Below are 26185 nucleotides of genomic sequence, written 5' to 3' on the forward strand. Positions count from 1 at the left end.
AAAAAATGGGGGGAGGAAGGGGGTAGAATGTTCAGGAGTAGACCTGTTACCTCAGCAAGCCCAGAGCATGAGACAAGGTGAACCCGAAAAGTTGACAGTCCCTGGGGCTCACTGGAAGCACCTGTACAAGCAAAGTCCAGGCGAGCGACTAGTTGTTTCTCCAAAAGTCAGGAAAAACCAAACGCGTGGTTCAATTCGGAGTCCATGCAACAAAAGTGAAAGGAAAGTCGAAGCTCAATCCATATATCCAGTCCGTAGTCTATCACCGGAAGAAGGCTGTAGTCTGTTATGAAGTACCGGTGGGAAAAGACAAAGGAATCCAATTACGAGGTCCGTGGTCGAGAGGTTAACAATAATCCGAGGTTCCAGGTAACAACGCCAAACTTCTGCGGCAAACAGCTGAGAAGCACTGAGTGACAGAGGAATCGTAGCTTTATGCTCATTTCCATGGACACCCGGATCACATGATCACAATCGCGCGCATCACGTGTCAGGATGTTTAGAAACGCTGTGAGGACATGTTACCGTGGTAACCGTGTCACGTGAGCGCTGCGAATGTTGTTTCTTTCTCATCCAAGATCGCAAATACCAGGAAGTACGCTGTTTCATATGTCCATACAAGCGCCAAGGTAAAAGCTATTTACGGTACATAGATGATCTCTTTTTCAGGCGGTGCTATAGGAGAACAGTCTGTCTACTCCAGAAGGGGATGTGTGACATAATGGATCTATCAGTATGAGAGGGGACGTGCATGACAAGAACACTTAGACAGTAGGTATTACCTTGCACTGGAACACATCAGGGATATTCTGGTTATTAGGGACGTCAAGAATAGGGTAGAGGGAACACACGGAAAGGCAGAGAGATTCATAGGGACTCCCTAGTTTTAACCATCCTGGCCTTCTCAAATAAGCCAGTCCTAGTCACTAACTCTAGTAGAACACCATCAAAGAAGAGCAGAGTTCCCGGTCCAATGTTCCAGCCACGGACGGATAGGGCATTGCCCACCACCCTGAAGAACCCCATGGAAAAATAGGGTAGACCTGCCCGCAAACAGTTTTGCGGATTTCACCCCAAACCAGAACAAACCTGAAGGAGCCACCATACCAGCTGATTATAGTGGTCAACCCAGCAAAACACCATACCAATGGTCATGTCCTGCTGGGTAACACCTTCCCCATACCTATCCAGCTTCAGAGGGGGGAGATAGTTGGCCAGTTTTGGTGGGATACCCTGTGGACCGCCAAGCAAGACAAAGAGAGTGGAAGTATCTACAGAGATAGTTGGTGCCCACCTAAGGAATCCATTCCCATCACTTTGGATGTAGCATCTTCCTTGCAAAGGGATCCTCCTCAAGTTGACCTAAAGGCCCCCATGGAAAATCTGGTGCAGTGCATGCCGCTGGGCAGAGGTGAAGAAGTAGCAATTACTCTGGGGTGCTAAAGTAGCATGGGCGAGCCTGTTTTTTTATTTTATTTTTATTCATGCATATAGTTTATGTTCAATCAAGAACAAACTTTTGCACATTTTTAAAAACAATAAAATCATCATAATTGCTGCAAACAAAACATTACACAAATGAGATAACACAAATACAACAACATTCCTAAATTAAAATCCTGATTAAACATAATATATATCCTATCCTATGATTCATTAAAAACCAAAACCAGTTAGTTATCTAAAGAATCACCAATTGCCATGTGTAAAAGGCTGCAGCATTGACTACTACCGATTCTGCTCCTATCAAAGCAGCCCAAAATGTATCCTTACTTATGTTCTCAATTGATTTCACAAATTCCCCATAAAATTTAATGTACAGTGGTTTAAAAACGGCACATGCTGTCAGTAGATCTCTGCGTGTTTCAAATTCTAGCAGTGCCTACACATTACGTCTTGTTCTGCTCTATTCCACTTGATCTTATATTTTTTTGACCACAGGTTGTTGAACCTAAGTTGAATCGTGAATCTCCTGAGTGCTGAATTTGACCATTTTAATAGGTAACTTTTGGGTTTTCCGATCTTGAAGCCCTGATGTGAGTAGTTTGTCTATGGCCATGACCATGTCCCTCTCCAGTGATTTATTTTTAGTTAATGAGAGTCAGTCCATGCGTTCACGTATAATGTCCATGTTGAGGCCCAGTTTAAGCAGATAATCTTCTGTGTAGTTACTCAGATACTTCACAAAGTAATTAGGACTTCTTCACTTGGTCTCTTTACCCAGTAGCTGTAATAGATGGTTTGTTCCTACTGCCGTTTTGTCCATTTTAAGATAAAGCAGAATTTTTCTAACTGATCAGCATGTGAGCAGAGACTGTAGAGCATACTCCAGGTGCAAGGCCTCCACAAGTACCCCTCTGTGCATATTAATTATAGAACGGAGTAGTTTGCCTTCCAATTTCTGCAGCCACGCTACTTCCTTTAGTGGCAAAGTATTTAGTATATGCCCGGCCATTTTATACGCATTAGACTTGTAAATGTGTATGTACCCTTCTATATTACCACCACCCCTATGTTCCACATAGGATTTTATTGCTGCCCACCTCCTCCATATCCTGGTATCAATATGCTCTTTATAGTGCAAGGCCGATGGAGTTGCCCATATCGGGAAACCCAGTTACCGCACTTCCGTAGCCCTCTCCAATATTGTACCATCCAGGTAACACTTTGTTTTCTTTAACTTCCTATGACAGTCTTTGAGGCACATTATTCTTGTTTTGGTTTTATTTATAATCATAAAGTTCTCTTTGGCATAGATATTTAGGGTATGCTGGAGGCCAATCTGTGTTTGGTCTAAAATTTATTATGTTGTCTGCGTATGCCATGATAGTAATTTTTACGCCGTTTGGTTGGAGGGACATTTCTAGTATTCTTTAAGGCATGGTCCATGTTGGCAGTGTAGAGATTGTACAAGATGGGACCCAGTGCACAACCCTGTTTAAGTCCCTCACTGGTGGCAATGTATTTTGTCAGGGACCCCTCTTGGTTTAGCCGAACCACAACAGTTGTGTTCCTATATAGCATTTGTATAATGTACAGCAGTGCCGGATCAATGCCCCAACCTTTTAGTTTGCCCAGAGTCTTCTTCTGGAGACCAGATCAAAAGCATTCGAAAAGTCCACATAGCAACAGTAGAGCATTTTCTCCCCTTTTGATCGTAATGTTCTCAGAAATTGCAATGCTGCTATGTTAGCTGTTGTACTGTAACTTTTCCTAAAATCTGTTTGAAACGTGCTCAGTATGTTCTTGGTTTCTGTCCAGGTATTTAATACTTCCAAAAGTACACAAGCGAATCATTTCTGACAGGAGTCCATCATCGCCAACAATCTGTAGTTTGTTGTTAAGAGTCTATCCCCTTTTTTTAATATGGGTACCAGAATAGATTGGCACCAGCTCGCTGGTATTTGACCACTCTTCAATATTTTCCCAAAATATAGTGCCAAGATTCTTGCCCGGAGGCCAGGATCTGCCTTGAAAACCAGATTAGGGATGCCATCCGGCCCAGGGGCTCAGGAGGCTTTTGATGTTATTATTAGCCTTTCCAAGTTAGTTACCGATAACTATTCTTCAAGTATTACTCTTGAGTGTGAGTTTACCCTGCTCCATGCCATTGTCTCTCCTGCTTCTGTCTCTGCCGATAACTGATCATTAGGGGAATATAAATTGTGGATATGTTTGATCCAACCTTCCTCAGATATTGGGTTTAGGTCGATCTTAGCCAAAAGATTTCTGAAGCTGTTGAAATTGCTGCACAATTTGACCTTATTGTCTAATCTCACCCATGTGAACAGGTTCCTCCAATTCACCGTGCTGATGGATGCTTTGTGTGTTTTTTTGCCAATTTCTGTATTTTGTGGCCAGATTTTTTGTGATCCTCTTTTTAGTTGCTGGTGATGTCTCCAGATTTCTTTTCACAGCTGCCTTATCCTTGCAATATTTTCTCTTTCTTTCCTGTATGACTACATCAAATAGTGTATGTTCCTGTTCCTGGTTGTTTTGTTGCCTCACTTTACTATTTTTAACATTTGTGAGACTTATCTCTTTGTTTATCTCTTTTAAGTTGCAATCCGTTGTTGCGAGCAGAGTGTTCAGTTTTCCCTCATTTGTTTTTAATGCTTCATTCAGCCGTTCATATCTCTTTGAGCCCAACGCAGTCTGGGCTCAAATCACCCACATTAGTAGGTATTACGATAGCACATTTTTGCGGTTCTTCACAACCATTCTTTTGCATAGTCGTCCAGCATAGTGTGCCAGGATCGCTGGCTCCATTATGAGATATCACTAAAGGACTGCATGTTGTTCGTGTTGCCCTATCCACTACAACATAGTCGATTATGGATGTGACAATTCTGTTTGACCATGTATTTGGTTGTTCAGACACGTTGCTAGAAAGCATCCCCAAGCATTCCAGGTCAAAATATTCAAACAGTGACTGCCAACTATATGTTAGCCCCACTTTGTTGCCATTAGAAACATGTAGTAGTCGTCTGTTGAAGTCTCCAGCCAGTATGACCCTACCTGGGGTGTACTTTCCAACCAACAAGTAATAGCATTGGTAATTAATGCTTGTATTGATTTGGTCAAGGAGCCACCTGGAGGATCGTAGATGTTAATGATTAAGATTTTTCATTCTGTACGGGTGCTGGAATATTGCAAGATGCCCGTTAGTACATTAGGGGATTTACTTGCCTTTGGCCAAGGTTCAAGTTTTAAGTCTGTCTTAGCTGCAATGGAAAGATCCCCACTCGCCCTTCTCTTCTAGTGTCTTATGGGTTGTTATATAAAACTTGAAACCCAGCTATGTCAAAGCTTTCTGTGCACCATGTTTCTTAAAACAAAAATATATCCACCTCCTTCATCAATGACTGTCCTTTTAGATGTATTAGGAATGATTTGTGTCCTCTAGTATTCTAAGAGGTCCATGTCAGCATTCCACTGGCTTTTACTTGTCAGTTAGCCAAACAGCAAGCGTTCATTGGCTTCCATAAAGTGCAAGTGACGACCTTTGGCATTGCCAATGAGTTCTGTTCCTGTAGTGGCCTTAGGGGTTCTCTCTCTGTCGGCCTGTAGATCAATATCACCTCTAGTGAGCCATACCTCAAATGGGATATCCCCAAAAGGAGCTAGAGAAAACTCACCTAATCCCTTTTGATCCATTATTAGGCAAAAGTGTAACTTTACCACTTTTATTTATTTAAATGTGATAATATAATTATTAGGGTATTTAATGAGAGCAGACCTAGCTTCAGGAAGCAACGGAGCACTTTACATTCGTAGGGTGGAGAACACAATGAGTGAAGCAGATAAACAAGGGAGCAGGGAGATAACAGGGCAGGGGGAATTAGAAATTCAACATTGGGGTTATTTGCCTCCTTAGTTAAGATTATTTATTTATTTGTTATAGTTGTATTTAGTTAGTTGAAACTTCTACAACTGTTACAATTATTTTCTTAAAAATCACATCTAAAATTAGTGTAATTAAATGATAAAACATGTATGTGTATTTCATGAGATATTCCAACAAACATTCTAATAGGATAACATACAAAATACAATTTTTCACTTCAATATATAAACACATATCATATACTTGGACATAGGGAGATACTGTAGACTTTCCTCCTTAGCATGTGCCACAGTTATCGAACATGGGTACTGCATTGTGCAGAACGTTCTTATTCCAATTTCATTTTACTACTGCTCAAGTAGTTTCACTACATGTAGGCAAACAATGTGTAGCGCAATGTGCATGGCTCCAGTGTCCGTATTTAGATAATAATATCAAAAGTGCACAGTTTCAATTGCATCGTACTGATAAAAAAAGCACCCATATGCCGACATAGATATTGAACCCAAACAATGGCATTCAGTAAGAACATGTCTTGCTGTCTCAGGGTTGGTGTTGCAATTGCAGATGTGAAAATAGTGTTGCTCTTTGGGCAATTGTGTCATGCCCCCCGGATTCCTACGGCATTCTTATGCCCATGGGAGAAGCCCGTGGCGCTTGTCCTGGCGATTACATCAACGCCGGCATCATCGCCGGTAAATACTACATCTCCCAATAGGACTTGCACTTGGCAGGAATCCTTGGAACGCTTTTTTCTTTGCATGCGTTCCACGCCTCCTTCTTCTTTACTTCCTATATATAGCCACGCCCCCAGAAAGCCGGTGCTCCTAAACCGTTGTGTTACGCGAGCAGCGCTTCTCGGAAGAAGTTTTCCTATTTTGTTGTGTACCTGGTTGCTGACTTCTGCTTACCTTTTTGACCTCGTTACCTGGTTTCTGATTCTGTTTTGGCGCCCGTCTGATCTGCCCTCCCCTGCTCGACCACGGAACTCGTACCGGACTGTCTTGAGATTCCGCTTCTCATGTCTGGCTCCCGGCTCCTTCTCTGATCCCTAACTCCGTATCCCTTACCCGCTCTTCGAATGAAGAAGAAAATGCCCTGCATTCAGGTGTTTGAGAAAGTAAGCACCAAGTCTTTTTCTTCCTGAATCCTGTTTTTCTGCACTTGGAAGAACAGTGCGGACTGCTTACACCTGGTGACATTCTAGCTTGGTCTTGTTTTTGGATTTTGGGACGCTCTCCTGTTTGCATCACTTTCTTTTGGATTTTGGGACGCTCTGCTGTTTGCATCACTTTCTTTTGGATTTTGGGACGCTCTGCTGTTTGCATCACTTTCCTTTGGATTTTGGGACGCTCTGCTGTTTGCATCACTTTCCTTTGGATTTTGGGACGCTCTGCTGTTTGCATCACTTTCCTTTGGATTTTGGGACGCTCTGCTGCTTGCATCACTTTCCTTTGGACTTTGGGACATCAGCGACACTAACCTTGGCACTCTCTGTAAGTCGCCGTCTGACCCTCGCCCACATCCGGTCTTGTGTGTTATCACAAGTAGGTATTCCGCAGGAAAAAAGGAATACACAGGTAAGCTTGTGGGTCTCGGAGGGTGTAGAGGGGTTGGTTTTTGCCATCAACGAACGGTATGTAATATTTGCCTTGTTTGTTTCTTCCCTCTAGCTCCGCTGTGCGTTCTGCCTTTTTGCCTGAGCCCTTGGCCTGACAGGTTTTATTACCCTGCAAGCTGTGCTCTCAGGAAGGAAGTCTGAATTACTTCAGTGGCATCTAGTCCAAGTGGTCTTCCAGACTTACGGTGGAACATACGGAGTACGACAGATTTAGGAGCCTAACATTGGTGCCTGTCTGTCTGTGATGGATCCTAATGCGGATCCCATGGCTGCTATGATGCAGGCCTTTACCACGCTCCGCACAGACATGGCAGCAGCACATGCTTCTCTGCATCAACGAATGGATGTCTTGCAAAGCTTTGTGCAGCCCTTGCCTGCGGACAAGGAGTTTGGGGATGCTCCCGCTCCTGTACCGCCAACCGTTCCTCCGACACCCCAAGCCGGTTTAGCTCCGGTGGTACTACCTGGTCCTTTTCCATTGGCCCCACCAGAACGCTTCACGGGAGACCCCAAAACGTATAGGACATTCATCAACCAATGTCGTCTACATTTTCTATGCCGTCCTTTGGCTTTACCCAATTCCACAACAAAAGCAGCCTTTGTGCTCTCTCATTTAGGGGGTATGGCTGCGGCCTGGGCGAATCCATTACTGGAGTCTGATGACCCTGTTTTTTACGATTTTGACGCCCTACTAGTAGCCATGAACCTGGTTTTTGATGCCAGATATAAAGCTCAGGCTTCATACCTGGAGTTTCTGGCACTGTCTCAGGGTAAACAACCCCTTTTGGCGTACTTAGCCCGGTTCAATCAGTTGGCTGCAGAAACCTCTTGGCCTGAACAGAAAAAGGCAGCAGTCTTCTATAAGGGCTTGTCAGATGAACTTAAGGACGCATTATCTGTTGTCCCCTCTGTTCCTTCAGTATTCTCTGATTTGCTTGACTTAGTGTTGCAGGTAGATGCTCGTCTGCAACAGAGGCGTGGAGAACGCCGACATCCTGATCTACGCCCTGGTAAACCTGAATTGGTACCCTCTCCAGTCCCTGGGGATGTAGAACCCATGCAGACTGGGGCAGTAAAAGGTCCTCTTTCGAAGGCAGAGAGAGAGAGAAGACTACAACACAATCTATGTCTGTATTGTGGACAGACGGGGCATTTCATTCGTGTATATCCTAAACGCCCTGCTAAACGGGCGGGAAACGCCACGACCCGTCCCTAAATCGAGCCGATGTGACGGGTCAGCCTTCCAATGGCTCACTTCTCTGTCCAGCTGCCACACACATATACTTGGATATGTCCTTTCTATTGCCCAACTCTCAAACCTTTTCTAGTCCAGTCATGATAGATTCCGGGGCAACCGGTAATTATATGGACGAACAAGTGGCAGTAACCTATGGTATCCCGGTAGACCCTAAAGATAAACCAGAAGCTATTTATGCAGTAGATGGCTCCTGTCTGGTTTCGGGTCATGTCACAAAACAAACACAACCTTTGCAAATGAGTACGGCGGAAGGGCATACTGAACACCTGTCTTTCGTTCTTATCTCTGCACCTCAGTTTAGGATTATTCTGGGCCTCCCTTGGTTGCAAAAACATAACCCCATCATTGATTGGGTGAAACAAACAGTGCTTTTTTCCTCTCCCTTATGTGAGGTGGATTGCTTTCCTGGTCAGGGGATGCCTCTCCCCTCTCCATGCCTGGCTCTAATATCAAGCACACACACTGTTAATGCAACCAATAAGGCGGCACCTGACATACCTTCCATATATCAGGATATGGTTGAGGTGTTTGACAAGGGTCTGTCTGAACAACTCCCGCCTCACCGGGAATATGATTGTCCGATTGATTTGATGCCCAATGCCATTCTCCCTCACGGGCGGATATATTCCTTGGCACGACCCGAGGAGGAGCACTCAAAGGGTTACATTGAGAAGTCTTTAAGACTTGGTCACATAAGACCTTCCCGTTCTCCAGCTGCGTCTCCGATCTTTTTCGTCCCAAAGAAGGAGGGGGATCTCTGCCCTTGTGTGGATTACCGTGCACTCAACGCGGTGACTATAAAAAATCAATATCCATTACCCCTCATTTCGGAATTACTGGATCGCCTCACTACCGCCAAAATCTTTACGAAATTGAATTTGAGGGGGGCCTACAATTTGGTGAGGGTGCGCGCAGGCGACGAGTGGAAGACGGCCTTTAAGTGCAAATACGGCCTCTTCAAATACCTGGTGATGCCGTTCGGCCTATGTAATGCCCCAGCAACATTTCAACACTTTGTCAACGACATCTTCCGAGACCTGTTGGATGTTTTTGTTGTGATATACCTGGACGACATATTAATATTCTCCGAAACATTATCGCAGCATGAGGAGCACGTACGGGCAGTATTACTCTGTCTTCGTGAACACGGTTTGTATGCGAAAGCCGAAAAGTGTGTCTTTCACGTTTCCTCTGTGGAATTTCTGGGTTTCGTGATATCATCTCAGGGGGTTCACATGCATGATGCAAAGATTCGAGCAGTCCTTGACTGGCCTACTCCTACCTCGCTTAAGAGTTTGCAATCCTTCTTAGGATTTGCTAACTTTTATAGACGTTTTATTGCATCATTTTCGTCTATTGTATCCCTGTTGACACGTCTTACCAGCCCCTCAGTTCCCTTTTGTTGGGATACTCAGGCCCAGGTCGCCTTCCAGACCCTGAAAGAGGCTTTTACTATGGCCCCAGTCCTGCTACACCCAGATCCCCTATTGCCTTTCATCATTGAGGCTGATGCCTCTGCCATTGCCCTTGGGGCTATCTTGTCTCAGAAATGTCCCACAACTCGGCAGCTACACCCCGTAGCCTTCTTTTCCAGAAAACTGACTTCCCCGGAAAAGCATTATACCATAATAGAGCGTGAGCTATTGGCTATACGAGCTGCTTTTAAGGAGTGGCGACACCATCTACTGGGGGGACGGCATCCTGTTACTATTTATACGGACCACCGTAACCTTCAAGCCCTGTCTACGGTGAAATGCACCCACTCGAGACAAATCAGGTGGCATTTGTTTTTTGCACAATTCAATTTCATCGTCACATATCGGCCAGGCCCTTTGCATGGCAAAGCCGATGCACTTTCTCGCATCGGAGTTGATGCACCCCCCGAAGAGACAGTCCTTCCTGTTTTGCCAGAAAACACTGTTATGTGTGTTTGTGCTGCGACCAGTTCCTTATTAGAACAGATCCACCATTGGACAGCGGACCATGGAACAGTTCTTCAAGGGTTGCAAGCACGTTTGATATCAGGACTGCCATATGTACAGGAACGCCTGTATATCCCTGATGTCCGGACTCGGTTGCAGGCCCTAAGCTGGTCTCATGATACTCGTTTAGCCGCCCACCCAGGACAAACCAAGACACTCGACCTACTCCTCCGTTGGTGTTGGTGGCCCAATATGAAACGGGATGTGGCAGATTTTGTATCAAAATGTGCCGTATGCACACAATGTAAATCGGTACCTGGGAAACCTGTAGGGCTTCTCCAGAGAATGCCCATCCCGCCACGCCCATGGCACACTGTGTCACTTGACTTCGTGGTAGAGCTTCCACCGGTCCAGGGCTTGACCACTATTTTGGTGGTCGTGGACACTTTCACCAGAATGGCTCGGTTTGTCCCTTGTAAAGGCGTCCCCTCTGCTCCTGCATTGGCCAAGTTATTCTTCAAACAGGTGGTTCGTCTGTTCGGTCTTCCATTGGTTCTTGTCTCAGACCGTGGATCCCAATTCACCTCACGCTTTTGGTTGGCTCTTACCCGATTTCTTGGCATCGACGTTCGCCTGTCATCATCATACCATCCTCAGACAGACGGACAGACAGAACGACTTAATGCCACCATGGAGCAATATCTTCGATGTTTGTGTCTACAATACCAGTCGGACTGGCTGTCCGTATTGGGGGCTGCGGAATTCGCGTACATGCTTGTCACGCATCAGTTGGCTGTTCTCCCTTCTACGCCATGTATGGCCAGCATCCGCGGGTCTTACCGTCCGCCCTTCCTTCTGTGTCACAGGTACCCGCAGCTCAAGCAACGGCCCAATCTTTGCTGTCTATCGGCACTGCTGTGCTTCAACATCTACATCAAGCACAGGACCGCATGAAAACACATGCTGAAAGGCACCGCCGATCAGCCCCGGAATATCGCCCGGGGGATAAGGTCTGGCTATCCACTGTGCATCTTCATATACCGGGCAAACGTAAACTAAACCCTTGTTACGTGGGTCCCTATCCCATCACGCAGTGCATTAATGCAGCCGCCTATCGCTTGGGCATACCTTCAAGTTGGAAAATACACCCCGTGTTCCATGTCTCTCTATTGCGTCCTTACATTGTTGGTACGCGACTCTTCGATCGACCAGCTCCCATTACGATTCAGGGTGAAGAGGAATACGAGGTACAGGCCATATTAGATACATGACTGGTCCGGGGTGTCCGCCGTTATCTAGTAGACTGGAAAGGTTACGGTCCGGAAGACCGTACCGGGGAGCCCGCTTCCAACATTCATGCTCTGCGTCTTTTGCGGGCGTTACTCCGGTCTCGTGGATTGCGACCCTGGGGAAGCCCGTCTTTGAGGTGGGGTACTGTCATGCCCCCCGGATTCCTACGGCATTCTTATGCCCATGGGAGAAGCCCGTGGCGCTTGTCCTGGCGATTACATCAACACCGGCATCATCGCCGGTAAATACTACATCTCCCAATAGGACTTGCGCTTGGCAGCAATCCTTGGAACGCTTTTTCCTTTGCATGCGTTCCACGCCTCCTTCTTCTTTACTTCCTATATCTAGCCACGCCCCCAGAAAGCCAGTGCTCCTAAACCGTTGTGTTACGCGAGCAGCGCTTCTCGGAAGAAGTTTTCCTATTTTGTTGTGTACCTGGTTGCTGACTTCTGCTTACCTTTTTGACCTCGTTACCTGGTTTCTGATTCTGTTTTGGCGCCCGTCTGATCTGCCCTCCCCTGCTCGACCACGGAACTCGTACAGGACTGTCTTGGGATTCCGCTTCTCATGTCTGGCTCCCGGCTCCTTCTCTGATCCCTAACTCCGTATCCCTTACCCGCTCCTGGTTACCCGCTCTTCGAATGAAGAAGAAAATACCCTGCATTCAGGTGCTTGAGAAAGTAAACACCAAGTCTTTTTCTTCCTGAATCCTGTTTTTCTGCACTTGGAAGAACAGTGCGGACTGCTTACACCTGGTGACATTCTAGCTTGGTCTTGTTTTTGGATTTTGGGACGCTCTGCTGTTTGCATCACTTTCTTTTGGATTTTGGGACGCTCTGCTGTTTGCATCACTTTCTTTTGGATTTTGGGACGCTCTGCTGTTTGCATCACTTTCCTTTGGATTTTGGGACGCTCTGCTGTTTGCATCACTTTCCTTAGGATTTTGGGATGCTCTGCTGCTTGCATCACTTTCCTTTGGACTTTGGGACATCAGAGACACTAACCTTGGCACTCTCTGTAAGTCGCCGTCTGACCTTCGCCCACATCCGGTCTTGTGTGTTATCACAAGTAGGTATTCCGCAGGAAAAAAGGAATACACAGGTAAGCTTGTGGGTCTCGGAGGGTGTAGAGGGGTTGGTTTTTGCCATCAACGAACGGTATGCAATATTTGCCTTGTTTGTTTCTTCCCTCTAGCTCCGCTGTGCGTTCCGCCTTTTTGCCTGAGCCCTTGGCCTGACAGGTTTTATTACCCTGCAAGCTGTGCTCTCAGGAAGGAAGTCTGAATTACTTCAGTGCATCTAGTCCAAGTGGTCTTCCAGACTTACGGTGGAACATACGGAGTACGACAAATTGCCATTTGGTTCCCCAAAGTGCTCTGACACCGAGTTGGTTTGTCCGCATAAGCAATCGAAATTTACGTACCGCTGGGTAGGGGCACCTCAAAAGATAGGTCTGTGCAACAAAGTATGAATGGACAATACCTTCTATTTGGGGATAATTATGAAGCGTACTCATTTGTATGTAATTATGTTCCCAATCCCATCTTTTCAATCTTTTTTTAAAAGCATGCTTAATAACATTAAAGTTACCACAGCTGACTTTTTCCATTGACCAATGGAGTTCTGTATATAACTCTGTACTCCTCTCATCATATAGTATGGGTGGTCTTTCCCATATTGATGATGTTATTACCTATTGTTCCTAGCATTTGACATTCTGGTTGAGTAATTGTTTTCAAAGGTAATAGGCCTCTCCGCATCAAGATGGTAGCTTTGAGGGAGAGAAGGCCTAATTCAACTCTTACATATGTATTGGGACAGGAAGATGGAAGTCGCAATATAGTCCACCAGAAATGTCCTTCAACTCTGTCCAGCCAAGATAGATATCTAATGGAGAGGGCCTCAAATCCATATGCTATCACTGGAATAAACCTCTGGGTGTATAGCATCATGATCCCCTTTAAAAGAGTATCCCGCGGATCATAATTTTAATTAGTGGAATTTAACTTATTCTGATATGCTTTTCAAAGCCTAGATATTTGTAAAATTCAGTATAGTTAATCGTCCCCCAACTGGTAACCATTCTGGGTTTAGCAACTTTCTTGGATGAGATTAACATTGTCTGTGTTTTTTTCAAGTTAATTCTCAGAGCATGTTCACTTTCAAAATGGCCGAGCTCTTCTAAGATTTCCTTCATACCTCTGAAAGTGTGGTCAAATATAACAAGGTCATCTGAGTAGAACATTGCATAGACCCGAATGGACTTGAATTTGGCCGGGATGTTAACTTTGCTCTCAAGACAATGTATTAAATTGGCAAGATAGAGATTAAATAGATGGGCAGCCAACATCCTCATACATCATAGCAGAGAGATAAGACACCCACTTCTCTTCACTAATAGTGTTTAAGTGTTGGGGAGGCATTTCGCCTCTAACTTTATTTGATTTATTTCCATTTCTTTCAAGACTCCTATCATCAATTGCCACTGGGAATTTAATTTCTCAGCTTGCCTTCTTTTATGCCAATTTCTATACTGATTATTCAGTTTGTTTCAGGTTTTTTGACACACTATTTATCAGTCATATTCTAGATTTTTATCTTTTGCAGATTTTTCAGATGGGATCTTTTGGCAACCAATAGTTCTACATCTTCGCTATTCAGCGCCTTAATACAATTAAATGCATTGTAAGCTAATAGTCGAATTCAATGACACATTTTATTGATGTTAGGCATAGTCCATTTTATTTTTGATCCCCTATTGCTGACAATAACATTACAGGGCCCCCTATTTTTCACAGACGGAAAAGGTAAATTTAGATCAACACAAATCAGAGAATGATCGCTATGTGGTAGTTGGAAAACTCTGAATTCAGTGACATGGCTTAATATAGGCAGATTTCCACATATATAGTCTACAGTGGCAGATCTGGGACCACAGGACCAAGTAGATTTACCAGGGGTATCCCTTCTGGTTCTTTAAGCGACCATATGTCCCATTCTGCCATAAAGTTCTTCCATTCCAAACCTTTATCATTGCATTTCGAATTTTCCATTATATTGGTAGCAGCAATGTTTGTGTAATAGTCATTCATAGTATTCACACCACACCTGGCATTGAGGTCTCCTCCCAATATTTTCATGTTGATTCCAGCAATCAAGGACCATTTAGTGATTATTGTATCAATGCTATCAAATATTTCACTACTACAGTTCCTATTAGGGGGGATCATATATGTTAATGATCAATATATTGGGGGCAGCTGGACTATATTTCGCCTCTATTTCAATTGCTAGTATGTTGTCCATAATGTGTTCTACTTTTATTTTCGTGGAATGAAAGTCATGATTCACTGCAGTCAGAAAGCTACCATAAGGGCAACCTTTTTGGCCTTTTATTTGCATTGGTCTGATATATAATGTGACTATCAGTAGAAAAGTCATTCAATAGCCATGTCTCTTGTAGCATGAATATAGGGTGGCCAATCAGTCAATCAAGGGAAGGGCCCTTTGTTAAGAAATGAGCATGGCCTCTGGTGTTCCCTGAGGCCACAGTCAGCACTCATGTATTTATATTTTCCATTTCATGGAGCAGGTTTTTTAGCCATCTCCACCCTACTTGAGTTTCAATGTCAGATGTTTGTTGAATATTATTCTTTACATCTTTTTTATTCTTAGATATACAATGTTCACACTGAGAGGGTTGTGTGGGAGAGGACATCTCGTTGTCCAACTCCAAATCGAGAAAGTCCAGGGATTCTTCTTGTGATCTAATCAGAGTAGCTGTGGCAGTTAAAACACAATGTACTCGTGATATTGCACCAAAACCTATTTTCAAAGGCTGTATAAACTCAAAATCACAGGATTTCAGTATCCGTAATGATGGGTTATCTATTGCCAATTTATTTGAATTTTGTTTGTTCTTTTATTGACCTTTTCACTGATAGTAACTACCCTGATATTTAGTGGGCATAAGTGCACTTTCTCAGTATCACTCGCCACAGCATTAGATTTGGACTATCAGTTGTTATAGTTTCGGGTATAGACAATTTTTGGGGGGGCAGTTATTTCATGTAAAGCTCTCTCGGGATGATTTTTTTTTTCAGGCAATTGAGCATGAACGTTGGTATTACTAGAAGTGCGGTCTTGTAGCAACCAACGTGTCCCATTTTCTGTAGACATCTTTTCCTTCTCCTATTCTCTCTCTTTCTCACCCATTAGGTTTTCCTTTCAATTCACATGCAGATGATGTAGTGGAATTAAAAGGTTGAGGCTGATCATCCACCTCAAACTCAGCAATAATGTGTTGTGATTTACGTTTTTCCCGTTGTTTATGCAATTTCTCATGTCTACATTTTAGTTTATGCGTTGGACATGATTGGGGAGATCCAGATAAGTTGTGCACACTCAAACGAAGATCCTGAACATCTTGAGTGTTAATCACAAAGGGTGATATGTTAGGGATAGGTGGTATTTCGGCAGGGTTTGCCTGATTTTCATCATGAAAGCCGACATCCGTGGATTGCTGACAGAGACTTCCGCATTTTTCTCTGTCTCTGTGTAAATTTGATCACATAATTTTATGTAGATTTTAATAGCAAAGTGCAACAATCCACTGGCTGGTTGTGCCTCATTTGGTGTTGAGTTACCATCTCTCTGCTTAGGATTGTTGCATCCCATATCTTCCACACTGCTCTCCCTATATTCAATTACTTCATTGTCCTTGGCTGTGGGCATAAAATTTGTGGGGGAGGGGAAAGTCGGGGAGAAGAGTTTAGGTGTAGTCGACAGCCTTGGAGAAACAATCACCTTAGTAGGTCTGGTCTCTTGGAAATCGGCACATTCAGGCTCTACGGTTTTCACCCCATTACACTCAGCAGATTCTCTTGCAGTTCCGCACAAGCAGTAACAGAGATCAAGCAGAGAGTTGTCATTGGTTGCGCCCAATGATGTAGCAGATAGAAGGCTTACGTTGGCATTATTTAGATGGATTTCTGCTTCAACTGCATGTGTTATTTTATACTCACTGCGGGGCCAACGGCTTTATTCCCTTGTTTAAAATAAGTTGTTATATGACCCTGTGCATGTGATTCATGAGTCAATTCTCTGGGCCGGAGGGGAGGGGATTTTCGATTATGTACAATTGCATCATTGCCATCGATGACTTCATCTCTCTCTCTGCTCTCTGATAGCCGTTGGTTTTGCCATACGGTTTAGATTTTCTTAGATTACAATGTTTGTTTTTACTTTGGACTTTGCCTGGCATTTTCAGACATAGTTGCAGGAGATTACCTTACACGTCTTCCGATCGCACTCACGCAGACCCCTGCACGTCACTTTTTGCTGCTTTCACAACAGGCAGTGTTGCACACGTACAGTAGGATTATATGATATCCAAGACAGGGTCTGCATGGTGACACAGACTCAACGGAGGCTTGGTGCCGTTCAAAAACGTCCAAAATACAGAAAACCGCCCACTGCACGCTCCACGCAAACACAGCAAACACACTCTCCTCCACACAACGCTGCACACTCTCTGTGTATGGCTATGAAGGTAATAGTTTCAAAAGTCAGCTGATGATGTGAGTAGGAGAAAGACTGCCTGAGTTCAAAAGCAGTAACAGAAACACACTCTCCTCCACACTCTGCTCCGCTTAGTTAAGATTAATAAACCTCATTCCCTGTTTTTTTCAGATGCAAAGTCCTGTCTGGGTCTATGAGATATGTTATGCAATGGACCTCACAGATTAAGAGTGAGCTAATAGATCTTGCCCCTGTGAAAATGTTAGTCTGATTAAAATGACCCAAGGGTGCCCTTCTTTGGGACTTTGTTTAGTAGAGTCTCACGAACTAGTGGTTTGTATCATTTCCACATTTTGTTTGCCATTACTCCAAAACCAAATCCAATTCGAATTTTCCTTTCACTTGTCTTCACTCAGAGATTATCTTTATCCTAAACACTTTTAACTTGCTTAGCAAGCAAAATACCATCTCATATGCAATGTCTCCATTATTTCTGTACAGTTACATACCACTCCAAGCCCATTTTTTAAGTGTTCAATTCCAAACCACCATAGAAAATGAGTAGTTGATTTTAAGCTATTCCTTTAACAGAAACGTATTGATGTGCCTATGTCTTATATTCGGACTGCGTTTATCTTTATGACTACCATGATATATTAAAGTGTACTGATTGTGACTTACCCAATTTTCACAATACAACATTTCATGTACATGCTTCGATAATGTTGTGTTTGTATTTGAAGTAAAGATGATTGTGGAAAGATGACCAATTTCTTTAAGAGTATCTGTTGATGTATGGTCATTTGCATATGGATGCTTGTTAGAATAAGAATTGTAATTTCTGTGTTTGATGGTTTGTTGATTTTGATTAGCAAGACAAAAGTAGACAAATTGCAGCGAAAGGGGCATTGTTACTCAAGAAAACATCAACTTACTTTGCAATTGACATATGCACAAAGAGATAAAAACAGAATGTCTACACAAGAATAAGTTATAGATGAAAATGTGGCATTAGGGAAAAACTTGGAAAAAAGCATTAAATCACCTTTCAGGCACAGTTAAACAAACAGGGCCTTTGATTCAAAAGGTAGCTAGTTGGCAATGTAGAAATCAAAAGACAATGAAAGAAACACATGCTTGTTAGCATGAACAAGAATCTCTACAGAGGCAATTACAAAACAAAAGAGAACTACTGGCCTATAGAAATTAAGCATTTGAATCTAGTATGACGAGTCTTATTGAATTTAGAAAGCAATTAGGTCATTGTAAGCAACAACTGATTATTACAATAGATAACAATGCTAAGCTAAGCCATAAAAAGAATGCAACCAGGTTGGGTTCAGAACCAATGGATAACATTCAAAAGACAAACAGGCACCATGCAGGGAGGAAGTTCTCCTCCCCATGAAACAATCTCACTAATGCCAAGTCTTAGTCTTACTAACACAGAAAGGCTCTTTCTAAGTAATCCCTTTTATTACCCCTTTAATCCCCTTTAGTAACAGGTGAAGGATGCAGAAAGTGCTTCTGGTATACAATAACAGCTATGGAGCTGACAGAGTGAAGGCGTTACAAAGGGCTGGTGGTGGCAGAATAGATATGCTTGCCTGATGAAAAGAACAAAGAGACTGGCAAATGTGACATTAACCTTTTTATAAGTTTGGAAGACAATGTTTATCGGGAGAATTTAAAAAAGAGAGAAACAGCTATATATCGATAGTGAGAATCAATCAGAAAAGTGGACAAACTGACACCATATTCATCCCATGGGAGACTTTGCCCTCTTTTACACTTGAAGAAGGTCCAAAAGTGGGGGAGAGGACTGGAAAATATAGGGCCGTATGTTTGTTGGCATAACATATGGTGTATTGTACTCTAAAGAAGGATAGATACAGTATTGAAAAAATAGTGTAACCATAGAAACTGGACAAGTGGTAATTGACATTATTGTCAACGTTTGGCTTGTGTACTTTGTGTTTTATATTTTATGGTTTTGTCAATTTTGGAATAAGTGGGGACAGTATATATCTATGTTGTTTGTCAAGTTTATCTTAAATGTATTCTTCAATAGGATTGTAAATATTGTACTGTGACATATGATGTTTGGTATGCATTTTACATAGACGATTCTATACTTTATGAACTAACAGATGACACAGAAACATTTTTAAGCAGTGTTTTTATTACGAAGCTTTTTTGAGTAAAAAAGGAAAAACTATGTTTTCCAATGAATTGTAATAAAAAGGCATATCTTGGGGAGATCCTTTTTATATTATATTTTTAGTGTTCTTGTCAGACTTGCCTAGACAACAGGTTATGCTCTCTGTGTTCAGATGTGGCATGTTGTGGTCATCACCATGGCGTCATGCAGCGGACCCGGGAACTGCTGTGCCCATGGATTCAACACAGCGCAGACGCAATCCCTGACAGTTCTCAAGGCGGTTCATCCTGGAAAACCTGAGTATCCCTCATTGAGTGTATGTGCATGAGACATTTATGAATAAGGCTAATGGAACTGCTAAGTCTGGTATCTGGTAAGATATAGAGGGGATGAGGTATTAGGTTTTCCCTCCCCAAACATACCTAGAGAGATAGGAATATGTGGCTTCACTGTCAGAGACATAGTTAGACCTAGGCCTACCAGACCTATTACGCATTGAGTGGACAGAAAGGGGGAATGAGAGTACTCGCAAGCAAAGCATTAGGGATGAAGTATATCAGAATAAGATGAGGAGCAAGAGATGCAACAAATGATTCAACAAAAAACCTTTTAGCTCATATGGCTATACTTTAGAGACAAGGAACACACCCCAGGAAGAGTATCTTTAAAACCTCTACCTACTCCAGGGATCAAGCAGGAATCAGGTAGATCTGGAAACATAGATTTTGAGCTTCAGAAGAAAACAACACTGTATTCTCTAACCCTGAAAAAGCAATCTGTGATAATAACCCAGAACAGCACAGGTGAAAAGAGAAAAGTGAGGACTCCTTATACCCTTCTCATAGTTGAAAGGGTGAGTAAGTATATTAGGAGCAAAGGGGGTTTAAGTAGTGGCTTTGACTGGCGAGGGAAGTTCAACTCGGGTGAAGAAACATAGAAAAAGGAATACACTTAATCAATTTGTTAATGATCTGTTCAAGCAGAGGAAAGCCGTAACAGTTTTCATTACACCTTATCACAAAAATGCAAAATATGCTCTTTAGGAATATATAGAACTTAATGAAAAGCTGATGCAATCATTTGGCATGAACGGAACCAAAATCAAATTATATACATAAAATGGACCTCTTTCCTAGTTTTTTGCTGAACTGGAAGAGCAAAACCACTGTAAATGGTCCTTTGACAACGCAGCCATTTTATAACATACAAACCTACAGGAAGCCTAAAAGTCTTCATATAACCTAATGTGCTCTGAGGATAAATGTCTTGGAGATTTTGATGAAGAGCTCAAGCATAAATATGGCTAGATATTCTAGCATGTTCATTCTGACAGTTTGGACTTTAGAACTACTCTCTTCCATGGCTTTTGGAAATATGTGGTTACTCAGTCTACGATTTTGTTACTAGATCAATTAAATGTATTAGTTCTAACAATAATCTATGGATCACAAAATGTAACAGTTCTGAAAAATTGTGAAGAACTAAAATCAGACACCTGGAAGGCTTACATCAAGGTAGCTGAGGTAGAGAGTACTATTCAATTGGACTCAGAGACTCGGCTAAGAACTACCTCTGCTGTTAATGATATTAGCAGACATAGAACATCTTCTCTTCAAAGTCAACAGAAAAGACATCCATCTGGCATGCAAAAGACTGACCCAATACAAATAGCGATTTATATTAGTCCCCGGTAACTAGATTCTTGGCCTATCCTGGCTACAGATACAATCCACCACAGAAGATGGATAATCAAAACACAATACTAAGTTCCTAGGGGAATCCAAACCAGAATTCCTCTGGAGAAAGAAACCATTCTCCTCCTTTTATAAACAACTAGCAAGACAACCTCCATCATACTCCTTCTAGGTTCCATAATAATAGATCCAAGTACCAAAGTGAGTGGAACTAAGTCATTTTTACAACAATTACCACAACTTTCCTAAGAACTCCACAAGAAGAGATAGCTATATTCAATTGAAGAAACAGTGGTATAAAGAAAGACCTCCATGCAAAAGAAATGGCAGAGAAAGGATTTCTCAACTAGGTCAACAGGTAAAACAATTAACGGAAACCACAGATCAAATGACGAGGATCCAAAAAGCAAACCCTAACTCTAAATGCTCCTCAAAGCACTGTCCAAAATTTATCAATAGTTCAAAGTGGACAATAAAAGGAGGAAAATATAAAACAAAACATTCAAGGGGAGAGGAAAAAGTAGAGATAGTGGAAAGGATTTGCCATCTCACTGAGGAAATTTATTTTATGCACCATAAAAAAAACCCTGACTTTGCTGAAAACAAAGTGAGAACAAGAAAGTGACATTTAGGGAAACATAAAATATGACCAGAGGGAGGAGAACCTGGTTGAGACAGGCCCACGTGCTTTCTCTTTTACAAGTGGAATGGCAACTCCATAATAAAAATAAACTGAGCCTACAGAGAAAGAGGCAAATACTTTAACGAAACAATTTGGACTAGATGGGGAATCACTAGACAAGTGACAATTGAGGATACACCTTACTATGTACTGCACTCCAAGTGGGGCAGTAATACAGAGCTCAATGAGAAGGAACAGGAACCTTTTTCCATTCCTGATTTGAAAACGCATTTTTATTCCTACAGAGTCCTTGAACAACCCTCCTGCACCTGATTGCAGGAAAGATGTCTGCATGATGGATGGCGATACATAGTCAGTTTAATGAAACATGAGAAAAATACATTCTGAACTGTCCACTAATTTGCAATTTCTCTGTAATGTGTATGCGAAAGAGAAACCTTTTTTGCACTTTCCCAATTTCAGAGATAATGTGAATTATTGGCTGTCATAGATACAGGGTCTGAAGCAACCTTAATCTTACAGGACGTACTAAGGACTTAACACCTTGAAATAGGGGAGGGGCACGAATCATTGCATAACCCTTGAATCCCTTCTTGGAGAATTGCACAGTTTTGATAAAAAAAAAGTTTTCAGTAGATGGAATCACAGAAAAAGAAATCAAAGCAGGGTGACATTGAGTCACACATCTGGTAATAGTTGTGGCTCCTGTAAGCATGACTTTATTGCTGGGGAAAGATTTACTTTGAATGCTCTCGCCCTTGAATGATTGCATGAACCAGATCTTTGGAATACACAGAGCCTGATCGATTACTTAAGGCTAAACAAAACTTTTAATGTGATTGAGCAGCATCCAAATGTAATGGAAAAGTATTTTGGAAATACCCAGATGCATGACATCCCCATCATATCTGTAAATGAACAGGGTGAAAGTGAGGGATCTTCAATGGAACGCTTGAAGATACATGTTACACCCAGTAATTCATAGTTCTCCACTCTGCATGAAAATCATGTGAAGTTATATGCACGGGAGAGTGCCAGAGTGGTTCAATGTCAACAGATGGATATTTCCAAAAATAAATTAAGCAGTATAATTACTGATCATAGGAACGGAAATCAGATATTCTTCTCCATTCAAATTACTAAAGGTGAGGACCAGATTGTATCAAAAATATGTTTAATCCATGAAAAGACGTTAATCAGTGAACAACTGTTTTGGCAGTAACAAAAAGAGCAAACGATTCCTTCATTTAATTTTCTAAATAAATGGGAATCTGGTCTGGATACTATTGGTTATTAAAACCTGATCACTAACCGGTGTATTTTAATGATTACAATTGAAGCCAATCCAATAATTCATAATTTCTAGTTCATGAGATATATTATTTCTGATTATCTATACTATAAATTATATATTCCACAGATTAGCAATTAATTTTTGATTTTACTAACAGATTCTGGTCCTGTTTTGGAAGAAAGCCAATGTATTTCACCAATATAGTAAAAAAGCATTCTGGTGTTCTCAATTGCAGCCCTGTGCTGCTGTCCTAGAAAAAGGAAATGTTATTGTCCTTGTAAATACCAGACAATATACTTTACATTTCAATATCATAAATGGGCAAACTGTGTCAAATAAAGAAACATGTATTAGCCTAAACAACATTCTTCATCACTACTCTCTCTACATCCAACACCATTTGTAGACCTTTAAGGTGATACCATTGGAACATTACATTGAATGACAATGATGCACTGGGGGCTGATTGCTTCCTGCATCCTATGTTCCTAGAGTGCAATTGTTTGCCCTACCTGGTGAAATCAACACTGCCGAATCAACTTTCCTGGAATGCCATTTTAGGGGGAGCACGCTGACATATTTGTGGAGGTCACGGCGGCTGTGAGTGCTTGTGTTGCAGCGCATGGTGCCCACAATGCCACTTTGCCTGCTCTGTGAAGAAGCGACCGGGCAGACAACGTGTGCATGTACGTCCCCCTGCTTCTCAGGCAGGTACTCCAGGAAAAACGTGTCCACCCGCCTCATCAGAGCAACTACAGGCACAGGCATTCTTGGCATGGGAGGTCATCTTACAGTGGAAGTCCTACATTCCTATATTGGTGCCTCCCCACTGCCAACGCTTGGTGTGCATGGCGGCTGTTCCATGATCCCAGCTATATATGGTAATTGCTGCACTAGCTGACTGTGCACAGATCGACTGGGACACAGGGATTTCTCTTCATAAAACAACTAATTCTACCCCAGCCTGGGAGTGGAGAATCTCCCTTCCCTGTGCCCCACCTACCCTGACACAGAGGAACCCTATTCAATTGGTGGGGAAATATCTCATGGTGGAACTCTTGTTGGTGACACCCCTAAATAGTGACTCATCGCTTGAACATGAATTCTGCTCCTGAAACTTCCCGGTTCTGCCTGCGGATCTATTCCTTCCAGAAAGCAAAGGCAGATTCAACCATAGATGCAGATTTCCTTGCACTATACTTTCTGGCAGAACTGGATACATAGCTGGTTAAGGGTGGAGATATACACCACAACTGTGTGACTACAACTGGTGCATGTCGCGTTCGGGTGTGGCTCCACACTCGAGGAATGATGAAGGGAGCATACCAAAAGCAAGGAAGTATGTACAGCTTTGTCAAATCTATGCCTAGGGTGCCCCCGCGGCAGCAGATCTGGTGGACATGACGTAAGCGCTCCATTCCCAGAAAGTCAGGTCAGCAATGCATAAGATGATGGCTTGCATGCAAGACGGCTTCCCGGACATCAATGTTAAATTAGATATTACGGTTAATATCAACTCCCTTATTGTGCAACTTGAGAAGGCAGATATACGAGACACTGAAGTAGAAAGCTGCATGTGGGTGATGGAGGATGGTGTCTTTGCTCTTAAGGTGGAAGTCTCCACCCTTATGAAACAGGTCCAATCGGCTCTTAAGAAATGCAATGACCTGGAATCACGGTAACGAAGAAACAGCATCCAGATAATTGGAGACCCGGAGAATGTCCCTAGGCACAATATGGAACAATTTGTTGAAGATACTCTTATGGCACTCCTTGATAATCCGAACCTGATGCCCAACTTTGTGATGGAAGGCGAACGCAGATCACTAGCTCCACTGAAGAGACCTGGAGCTGCACCACAACCGATCATCGCTAGGATCCTTAATTAGAGGGACAGTGTTGGGTGTGAATCTCTCCCATGGTATGCCAGAGGTCTGCGGGTCTGCCTGACTCTCAAGGGTCCAGCACCCTTCCCAATAATCAAGAGATAACTCAGTCAATGGCAAGTTAGAACGGCGGTTTATTGCAAATAAATCCAACAGGGATCAATACAAGAAAGTGGGAACTCTCCGATACATCTCAGCTCTCCATGGCGTGCAGTATAGTTTTGTACAAGAATGTCATCATCACCTGGGCCGTTCCCCAAAAAAATGATCATCATAGCGGATTGGTTATCGAGAGTACTATTACCTGTAGGAGCACCCTATAGGTGTTATTCTACTGGTCCTTGCATGTCATGTGGTTGGCCTGTCCCGTCCCCAAGAAACTATCTATTACATTCTTGCAGAGTAACAGGATTACCATTGGTTCATACCCTCTGCCATCCACCCCTGGCTTTCTAAGCTGTGATTGGTTAGAGCTGATCTCCCCAGGCCTGGAACTCGATTAAGTTCCCAGCCCTCCGTGCACCTCTTCAAGGTGATGTGAACGATTATGTGTCTGCATTGTAACTTGTTTGTGCCACCTTTGCCTATGAGAATGCGCTCCTTACGTTGCAACACTTGTTGCCGTCTGCATCTGACTTGCTGGGATCAGCTCTGCTTTCCCACCACGGATGACTGTCCATTGTCTCGTTTGGCTGTCCCACGTGCTTAGAGACCACAAAAATAGGCTCTTAAGCTTATATTTATGAGGATTTATTTTGTTTCTCTGCAGCTGGTCCCCTTGTCATCTGGAGATTGGAATGTGTCCGCGTTTCTCTGACCTTGGCTGCGAGCCTGCTTCGTGCTCTGTGCCGCCTGAATCAACTCTCCTTGTCTCAGGCTCTACTGCTTTTTGGGCTTTCTGTAATTTTCCTTAGACGTATAATATAAGTTCTACATGTTCATGTTATTCTAAGTATTCTATACGTTAGTCACACATGGGCCTATCAGGTTCCATATATATCCCTGCAGTCCCATAGGGTTGTTCGCGCTAGGCATCTGCAAGCTTGTTCAGGAACTCTTGTGCCTTGCGGTAGTTCGTTACTGCATTTGGATAATGAAAAAATAATAAAAGCATTAACAGTATGTATATGTGTCTGTCCTCTAGCTATAGAAATGTATAAGCATGTATTTCGTGCATACAAATGTATGTTTGTGTAATGAGGTGCAGGACTGCGAGTGTGCTTCATGTCTAATGCTGCTACGTCTTGGTGCCCCTAATGACATCAGCACTGTGGCTTCTTGTTGCTTTAGTCGAGGTTATCCATTCGGTTATTTCCGTCCACGATCTCTGTTTCTTCTCCTACACTTGTGAAGATTTGTACAGGATTCAGTCTGTTTGGCTAGCTGTGAGGATACCTTTCGGTGTACTTTTCAATCATTGGTGCACTTGGGATTCGTCCGAAATAAGATGGGTGGCTGCGAGCATTTCTGGCTCTTTGTCGTGACATGAATATGAGGGTGATGAAGGGGCATCCTTGCGACCCTCTCTTCAGTCCCCCTCTCTGGTCGAC

This window comes from Ambystoma mexicanum, chromosome 8 (genome assembly GCF_040938575.1).
Source record: "Ambystoma mexicanum isolate Mex_15411 chromosome 8, UKY_AmexF1_1, whole genome shotgun sequence".
Classification (NCBI taxonomy): Eukaryota; Metazoa; Chordata; class Amphibia; order Caudata; family Ambystomatidae; genus Ambystoma; species Ambystoma mexicanum.